Source organism: Cetorhinus maximus, chromosome 21, assembly GCF_964194155.1.
Source record: "Cetorhinus maximus chromosome 21, sCetMax3.hap1.1, whole genome shotgun sequence".
NCBI lineage: Eukaryota > Metazoa > Chordata > Chondrichthyes > Lamniformes > Cetorhinidae > Cetorhinus > Cetorhinus maximus.
Window position 1 is genome coordinate 12456742 of NC_135899.1, and position 8565 is coordinate 12465306.

Consider the following 8565-nt stretch of genomic DNA (forward strand, 5'->3'; position numbering starts at 1 on the left):
TCCGCTTTACCTCATTTCTCTGCCCCACCCCCCCTTTACTTTGTCATCCCCACCCTGCGTGCCTCCCCGCTTCCCCCTCAGCTGTGGGAGTTCTGATGCCCCCCCCCCCCCCCAGTGCAATGTGGACCTGCAGTTGTGCATGCAGTTTGGTCTTGGTTGTGATCGTCACTCCTATACCCGCCGATGCTCATTGCCCAGCTCCGTGCAGGCAGTTGGCGCAAACCCCAGTGCCTCCAGGAGACAAGAACAAAGGGACGACTAATGACGCATTGCAGAATCTTAGAACGGGAAAGCACATAAGGAAGCCATTCGGCCCCTCCTCTCCATGTCAGCGCTCTGCACGAGCGATTCACTCCTATTCCCCCCACCCTTTCCCTCACTCCTATTCCCCCCACCCTTTCCCTGTAGCCCTGAAACTTAATTTGCTTTTAAATGAAAAGCAGCAGCGCTGCATTCACACTATGTGATTTCAGCCTATTAGTCAAATGAGCGCTGCTGTACAAAAGAGTACACAAGGTGTGTAAACTTCATCAGGTTTTTCACCACCTCCTTAACAAAGCTAAACTTGGGATGGAAATTTCCGTTTGGCCATCCTCCTTCATTTTTACAGTGACGAGAACATGATTTAATTTTCTTTTTTGATGTGGCAGTTTTGTTGGTTGCTCCGGAAACTGGTGTGTTTTAGTCGTCGCCTTCTGCGATGAGGTTATCCCAAGGTGGCTGTATCTAAAAGGATACAGTCTCCGAGCCACTCAGGCCTCAAAACCTTTTTTTCAAACCGGAAGCACTCATTTATTTTTAAAATGTTTAACGCATAATAAAAAAAATAAATTCTTCATGATTGAATGGGGTGTGGGGGTGCGTCGGACAGGGGAAGTTTGAACCTAAAGGTTCTCCAGATTGTGGACTTTACTGTAAATCGTTAGAGCCACAGGAACAAACAACTGGGTGACTGTGTGGCCCCTCGGGTTTAACAGGAGATGGGGAAGAACCTCTCCAAACCCAAACTTGCTCGGACCTTCCTGGAAATTTTTATTCTATTGAATAAATAAATTTTCCTCGTTTTAAAGCCATCAAAGGTTTTCACACAAACGTTATAACCTGAATAATAAGCTGGTACTGAGCACACAATACAGCATGGAGCCTGAAAGTATTTTGAGGTAGTGCAGTTCATTTAAGAGGAAAGTTTACGCGTGTGTGTGCACATTTCTTCATCCGTGCAGATTTATTTGTAAGAATGTATTAACAGGTGTTGATAGATAATAAGCCAAATATAAAAGTTGTTGGATTTTTGGCCTACTTTGATTCCCCCCCCCACTGCTTATAAACATGTCCACTTATACCTCTGATTTATGTATAAGGAAGATCTGTGTTGATAGGTGAGCAGAATAGGGTTAGAAAACTACTGTTGTGGAGACAGTCCATCCTGCGAGATGACGGGGGAAGAAACTGAGCAGTTGGGGCTGTGACTTTAAATTCATTCCCAAGTGCGGCGCACAGCAGACTGGTGGGCAAAGTGATGATGACTCCCGTGAGTCAGTAAATTTGAAGAACTGAGTGCCGGAGATCCGAAATAGAAGCTGAAAATATACCTGAGAGAGAAGTTGCCACTGATGGTTAGATCCCTCGTCACAAACAGTTCCCATGTAAGATTGCACCTTCTGGGCTGAGTTAGGTTTTTGGTTGATAAAGGAATCAAAGGCACAGGGAAGTGGAGTTCAGGGCACAATCAGATGAGCCATGATCTTATTGAAGGGCGGAGCAGGCTCGAGGGGCCAAATAGCCTACAGCTCCTCTTCCTTATGTTCTTACATTCTGCTGTGTTTAGCACCCAGACAAAATTTGACTGGCACAAGGAAGCTATCAGAGATCCCTTGTGATAAAGGTGTGTGCAATGGGCCAGGCACTGGTCCTCCGCCTACGGAAGTAGATGATGCAGTGGATAGTAGACTCTTCTTTCACCTCAGCTTCTGGATTCAAATCCACCCTGCACTTGGTGGCTGTGGGTACACATCACATGTGGTGCACAGTGGGGAGGTGGTCTTCTGCGGCCAGTGTGAAGGCAGTTTGATGCAGTTTGGGGGTGGGGGGGGGCGATATTTACCCTGCGAACTTGGCTGGATGCTGAGAGTGGATGATATTCTAAATTTTTTCTGTTCCTCAGTATCGTCAGCTCCCCTTTAGTGAGCATAAGAATTAAAAAATTAAAAATTGCCTGTGTGTTTGAACTTTGCCCGTTTAAAATCCACATTGTGATGCTAGAATGAGGGGTGAGCTATTACAAAGGGACATGTCCAACTTTCCTTTTTAAAGTTATTCTACCCCCGAGTTTAGTCAGGGTGGAGGTTCCATAATTTGAAGAGATATTATATATATATATATATGTACACACACACAGGATCCCTTCTGAAAATTATAATCCAAAGTTTAAAGCCTAACCTTTGGTTGAACCACCAACTGTGTGTGCCACCCTTGTTTCTGGCAGAATAACCTGAGTTTATTTATCTATCGTCAGCAGTGTTGTTACTGTGATCACACGCACCTAACCTAATTAGGCTTTAATGCTGTGCCTCATGTGCGACATCTAATGCCGATTGTTTTTTCTCTCTCCCGCCCTCCATTGCTCAGTAAAGATGTTGGTCCTTTACTGAACTTCCAATGGAGTTAGCTGACTTCCAAATCCTTAATCTTAGCTGTACATCCCTCATGCTGCAGTTCATAGAGGAGAGATCATTTCTTGACAATAAGATTTTGAACTTCATGAGTGCTAAGGTTTTGATCACATTGAAATCGATTTTTTTTTAAGTGTGCGCGCGGTTAGTATGGTGGCAGTATCATAGACCTCCCCCAAACACAATTAAATACTGCTGCTCTCCCAATTGAAATGTTCCCTGCATGTTCCTGATAAGTTTTAAAATGTCTGTGATACTGTACAGTATGGCTGCAACAAAGCACAATGTAATATATTAAAAAAAAATGCCCATGATGTCTGTTCTACTGTACCTTGTGAATGTGATGCTTTGTTGATCCTGAATACAGTTTCTCAGTTTTCATAATGCAAACAGTGAATTCTAGATACACCCCTCTATTTCAGTCCCGGTGCAGTCTTTAAAACAATGATTTTTGCATAGGTTTACTCTCTCTTCCCTCTAACCACCTCCCCCTCTTCTCCCAGTCAACTGTAGTTTTCTCCTATATGTGTTACTTCTTGTAGCAGACTGTGTAATCAACCATTCTGGTATCTTACACAATTGCCAGTCTTGCACCAGCTTCTACAGTGAATGGGCCAGCAACTAGTTTAATTCTGGAGGACCCACCAAGTCTGGTACAGCCCTTCTGCTCACTGACCGATGTCTAGCTCCTGGTTAGCAGGCAGCCTCAGAATTTTCATTTTTTTGTTTTCAGATCCCTCTGCCTAACCCAAGATATCTGCACTCCTCCAATTTTGGCCTCTTGCGCATCCCCAATTTTAATCGCTCAACCATGGAGGTCCAGACTTTCAGCTGCTGTGGCCCAAGCTTTAGTCTCCTCTGCCTTGTTACCATTCTCTCCTCCTTTACGACGTTCCTTAAGACCTACCTCTTTGACCAAGCTTTTGGTCATCTGCCCTAATATCTCTTCTTGTGGCTCAGTGTTAAATTATGTTTGATAGTCAGTCCTGTGAGGTACCTGGGGGGCATTTTCGCTGAAGACACTCTATAAATGCAAGTTGGTGTTTCTTTGATCCTGTTCCAGATTGAATCCCCAGACCGGTGAACTTCCTATGTGCTTTCTGGCAAAAGCTCCAACCACTGGGCTTCTGCACAGGAACTTAATGCTGCAGTCATAATTCCCATAATCCAGTCTGTGCTGAGAATATTTAAGTGAGTAGAGGCTGTTTATCCAATGTGATCAGTGAGCTCAAAACCTGGGACAGTGGCGTGGAGCGCCTGATAAGGGAATCTGCAGCCTGTTTCACAGTGCAAAACTGGTTGCTGATGTGCTACCGCCTGTTTTACACAACAGGCTCAAGAAGAATTTTACCCCCATGTTGTCTGTGAGGCACTTTCCATCCTGCGTGAACCTTTTGGGTAAATAGCACCTCCATTCGCATGACATAGAGAACTTGTATTTATACAGTGCCTTTCACATCAGACTTATTGGTTGAAATGTTATCAGGTTATAGAAGCAAACACAGCAGCCAATTTCTGGCACACAGCAAGGTCCCCTTATAGAGTAAGCGTAATAAGCGGCAGTGAATCTGTTAGTGATTTTGACCAAGGGGTGAATATTAGGTGTAATGTTGGCTCCTTTACATCCAGCTGAGTTGGTCAAAGGAGTATCAGTTTAATATCCTATCACGACAGCATCTGCCCACACAGCACTTGCTCCTTGCTCCATTGAAATGCCGGGTGATTATGTGCTCAAGCTTTGGGGTGGGGGCTTGATCCCACAGCTGAGAGAGACCTAGCAACTGAGACAACGGGGCTGAGAGAATTTTTTGGGACTGGCAGAATCGACTCGAAAGAATAAATTAAACACGTAAGGAAATTGAGATTAAACATCTAATTTATTTTTTTTTTAAAATAGTTTTGTTTTAAAAATGAGAAGTGAGCTTACTTGATAAGGTGTGTGTTTTAATGCAGGAAGGTCTGAAATCTAAACAAATGCTGGAAGGCATTCAGCAGATCAGGCAGAAACGAGAGTTAATGTTTCAGACTAGTGACCGTTTATCAGAACTAAAAAATGTTAGAGATTAATCTTTTTTCAACAAGTGTAGTCAGGTAATCGTTGGAAGAGGGTGAGAAGTGGTTTGGAGGGCTTGGTTTTAGCTAAGAACAAAAGGGAACGGCTGTAATGGGTATCAAATTGCTTCTGCAGAAATTGAATTCAGGGCTTCTAAATCAGGGAGATGAGGAGGTCTTGTGGTGTAGTGGGTAGCATCCCTATCTCTGAGCCAGAACATCTGGGTTCAAGTGCCATTCTAGCACTTGATGGCAAAGGAAGGCGCGTTCATAACGTAGCCAAGCAGGTTGAATATCAACTTGTAAATCCTTCCAACACTTGCCAATGGAAGACAGTATGGGCGGGAGAGATTCCTGGTCAACAATGTGATGGAAAGAAATTGGAACCTCAACCATCACTAGCCATAGCTCCAGGCTACACCCTGCGTGTTGCCAAAACAATTCTGATTCTGTTGTGGGGGGGGGGGGTAAGTTGGCCTGTCTGGGTCAGATTGGTGCTAACAGCATGGGGTTCGATTCATGTTCCAGCTGAGGTGGATTCAGGAACTGTCTCCTTGACCTACCTGTAGCAGAGATCTGGGTGCTGGGGCTGGACCTGTTTTCTGGCAGGGAACTCGAGAAGAAATCATGGAGACATTAATTGACCACTGAGCCTGCTTATGACAGTGCTCTTGTTGAAAAGCACATTCTCCTTGTTAGGCAACAAAAGGATGGAATTAGGCCAGGTAATTGCACAGAATGATATGGGACAGCAGGAGGCCATTTGACCTAATGCAGCTTTGAAAGAATTATCCAATAAACCCCACTCCCCTGCCCCTTTCCCTGAAAATCCAACCTTTTCAAGTATATACCCAATTCCCTTTTGAAGGATTCTACTTCCACCGCCATTTCAAGCAACACATTCCAGAACATAACTTGCTGCATTTTTTTTTGGAAAAAAATCTCTCCCCCCAAACCCAACTGTAGACCTTTGCTGTCCAGACTCAAAAAATGAGGTACTGGAGGCTAAAAGCAAAATACTGCGGAAATCTGAAATAAAAACAGAAAATGCTGGAAAAACTCAGCCGGTCCAACAGCATCTGTGGAGAGAAAAAATAAGCATTTCTACTCTGTCGCTCTGAAGAAGGGTCATACGGACTCAAAATGTTAACTCTTGTTTCTCTCGCCACAGATGCTGTCAGACCTGCTGAGTTTTTCCAGCAATTCCTGTTTTTATTTCAGGTACTGGAGGCTGATTGGTATCCATAGAGGTTCACTGGGATGGGTCACTGAGGGCTGGGGTGAGAAACTTTAATCAGTGCTCTCAAAGACAGTCCAAGAGGAAGGAAAGGAGAAGGAATAGTGGGCCTGCATTTGGTACTGGATAAAACTAAGGGGCCCCTGCTAGAAGCTGAGATGTTAATTGTTTCCCATGGTGCGGAGAGTAATTCCTCCCACAGATTGACATGCTGTGGGGACGGCCCGCTTCTACCTCCTACCCAAAATCCACAAACAGAACTGTCCCGGCAGACCGATTGTGTCAGCCTGTTCCTGCCCCATGGAACTCATTTCTCGTTATCTTGACTCCCTTCTCTCTCCGCTTGTCCAGTCCCTTCCCACCTACATCCGTGATTCCTCTGACACCTTTCGTCACATCAACAATTTCCAGTTCCCTGGCCCCAACCGCTTCCTCTTCACCTTGGATGTCCAATCCCTCTACACCTCCATCCCCCACCAGGATGGTCTGAGGGCCCTTAGCTTCTCCCTTGAACAGAGGCCTGAACAATCCCCATCCACCACTACTCTCCTCCATCTGGCTGAACTTGTTCTCACACTGAACAATTTCTCCTTTAACTCCTCTCACTTCCTCCAAATAAAAGGTGTGGCTATGGGTACCCGCATGGGCCCCAGCTATGCCTGTCTCTTTATGGGGTATGTGGAACATTCCTTGTTCCAGTCCTACTCCGGCCCCCTCCCACAACTCTTTCTCCGGTACATCGATGATTACTTCGGTGCTGCTTCATGCTCTCATCGGGACCTGGAAAAATTTATTAATTTTGTTTCCAATCTCCACCCCTCCATCATTTTCACATGGTCCATCTCTGACACTTCTCTTCCCTTTCTTGACCTCTCTGTCTCAATTTCTGATGATAGACTGTCCACCAATATCCATTACAAGCCTACCGACTCCCACAGCTACCTCAACTACAGCTCCTCACACCCCGCTTCCTGTAAGGACTCCATCCCATTCTCTCAGTTCCTTCGCCTCCGTCGCATCTGTTCTGATGACGCTACCTTCAAAAACAGCTCCTCTGACATATCCTCCTTCTTCCTTAACCGAGGTTTTCCACCCACGGTCGTTGATAGGGCCCTCAACCATGTCCGGCCCATCTCCCGCGCATCCGCCCTCACGCCTTCTCCTCCCTCCCAGAAACATGATAGGGTCCCCCTTGTCCTCACTTATCACCCCACCAGCCTCCGCATTCAAAGGATCATCCTTCGCCATTTCCGCCAACTCCAGCATGATGCCACCACCAAACACATCTTCCCTTCACCCCCCCTGGCGGCATCGTTCCCTCCGGGACACCCTGGTCCACTCCTCCATCACCCCCTACTCCTCAACCCCCACCTATGGCACCTCCCCATGCCCACGCAGAAGATGCAACACCTGCCCCTTCACTTCCTCTCTCCTCACCGTCCAAGGGCCCAAACACTCCTTTCAAGTGAAGCATCATTTCACTTGCATTTCCCCTAACTTAGTCTACTGCATTCGTTGCTCCCAATGCGGTCTCCTTTATATTGGAGAGACCAAACGCAAACTGGGCGACCGCTTTGCAGAACACCTGCGGTCTGTCCGCAAGAAAGACCCAAACATCCCTGTCGCTTGCCATTTTAACACTCCACCCTGTTCTCTTGCCCACATGTCTGTCCTTGGCTTGCTGCATTGTTCCAGTGAAGCCCAACGCAAACTGGAGGAACAGCACCTCATCTTCCGACTAGGCACTTTACAGCCTTCTGGGCTGAATATTGAATTCAACAACTTTAGATCTTAAACTCCCCCTCCCCCCATCCCCACCCCGTTTCTTCCCTCTCCCTTTTTTTTTCAATAATTTATATAGATTCTTCTTTTCCCACCTATTTCCATTATTTTTAAATCTAAAACTAAAACTTTGTTAGTCTTTCCACCCCACCCCCACTAGAGCTGTACCTTGAGTGTCCTGCCTTCCATTCTTAATTAGCACTTTTCTTAGATAATATCACCACCTTCAACACCTCTTTGATCCTTTTGTCTGTGACATCTTTTGATTATCTGCTCCTATCACTGCTTGCTTATCCCTACAACCACCCCACCCTCAACTTCTCTCTCCCCCCGCCCCCCACCTTAGACCAGCTTATATTTCACCTCTCTCCTAACTATACTTCAGTTCTGCCGAAGGGTCATGGGGACTCGAAACGTCAACTGTTTTCTTCTCCACCGATGCTGCCAGACCTGCTGAGTTTTTCCAGGTAATTCTGTTTTTGTTTTGGATTTCCGGCATCCGCAGTAGCTTTTAGCTTTTTGTTTTTCTTATTGACATGCTGTGACTGGCTGATTAAATGGAAGCATTGATGGATAAATGAGATTGAAAGACAAGCGGGCAGAAGCACACTGCAGCCAAAGAACATGCTGTTCTCTCCTTCATCTGCCTTGTCTCAGCCGCTCTTCCATGCAGATTGTGACCTCAGCACTTTAGCCATGAGCACGGATTGACCTCAGGACCAATAAAATCAATGGAATGGAGTTCATAAGTAGCCAATACTTTTGGAAAGTGGTGCTGGAATGGCGGGTGGCAGCTGTTACCATCCTGTTCACTAGGCTTGC